We start from the raw sequence: 1,176 nt of genomic DNA, 5'->3' as shown, positions 1-1,176 counted from the left end.
ACACTCATGAAAGGAACTTCCAAATAATGAAAAATCATCCATGAAGACCTCAATGCATTTTTCTATCATGTTTGCAAAAATTGCTTGCATGCATCTCTAAAAAGTAGTTGGGGCATTACATAACCCAAACGACATTTTTCTATAGGCAAAAACTCCAAATAGGAAAGTGAAAGTTGTTTTCTCTTGGTCTTTTAGATCCATCACAATATGATTATACCCAGAGTATCCATCCAGAAAACAATAGAAAGCCTGACCTGCTGTTAAGTCCCTGGAAAGTGTACCATATCGTTATCAAGGAATATAAACGGGTAAGTACGAGTATCGTTTTCCCAAAGGACTCTTAGGCCTTAACTTGCATGTAACCTAATCACGTAAGACTTGAGAAGAGAATGAATTTGGTGATTATATGCAAAGAACAAAAATAAACATGCAATGCAATTGATTCAATTGGTTTTGAGAAACTATGAATGAATGGTGTTGTTGGGGTTTACAATTTCATCTTATCCACTCTCATATATCTACTCTTCTTATTTACTTCACTTATTTATCTAATTGCCATGAAAACTTTCTTATTTACCCTTAACCCAATCCCTTGGTGAAAAGAGTCTATTATTAATTATTGGCTTGTTATCCCTAGCCTCCCTTAGTAACCAATAATGCAATGCGATCGGAAGCAACTACAATTCACCGTCCTACCCCTATCCCTAGGCGACATTGGCATAATCAAGGAATTTCCCACCAGTTCATGACATTANNGTACGTCCCCATATCGATNAAGNCAAACATCTTTTACTGAATGAGTTAAACAATAAAAGCATTGAGCACAGATGAGAACCCAACAATTGATAAACAAGTATATGACAAGCATATGAAAGAAATAAGAATTTGAATATATGAGAGTTTCAAAATATTACATTGTTCCCCAACAACAAAGGGTTTAGTTCACCATAATCATGGTGAAACTAGATGAAAATAATGAAAGAATGGAAGAAAGAACCCTAAACTTGGTTGAGTGGAGCCTAAGCATCCAAGTAACCTCCTCCAAGGTGTGGAATAGCTCTGGACGTTTCTCTCTGCCAAAAGAATCCCCTTCTAATTCGCACTGGGGCTATATATAAGCCCAAAAAGATAACAGATAGATTATAGAAAGATTTACATAATCTAGCTAAAAAAACA

This window comes from Vigna radiata, chromosome 5 (genome assembly GCF_000741045.1).
Source record: "Vigna radiata var. radiata cultivar VC1973A chromosome 5, Vradiata_ver6, whole genome shotgun sequence".
NCBI classification, from domain to species: domain Eukaryota; kingdom Viridiplantae; phylum Streptophyta; class Magnoliopsida; order Fabales; family Fabaceae; genus Vigna; species Vigna radiata.
The sequence above is the reverse complement of the archived record's forward strand: the minus strand, read 5'-3'. Positions refer to the sequence as shown.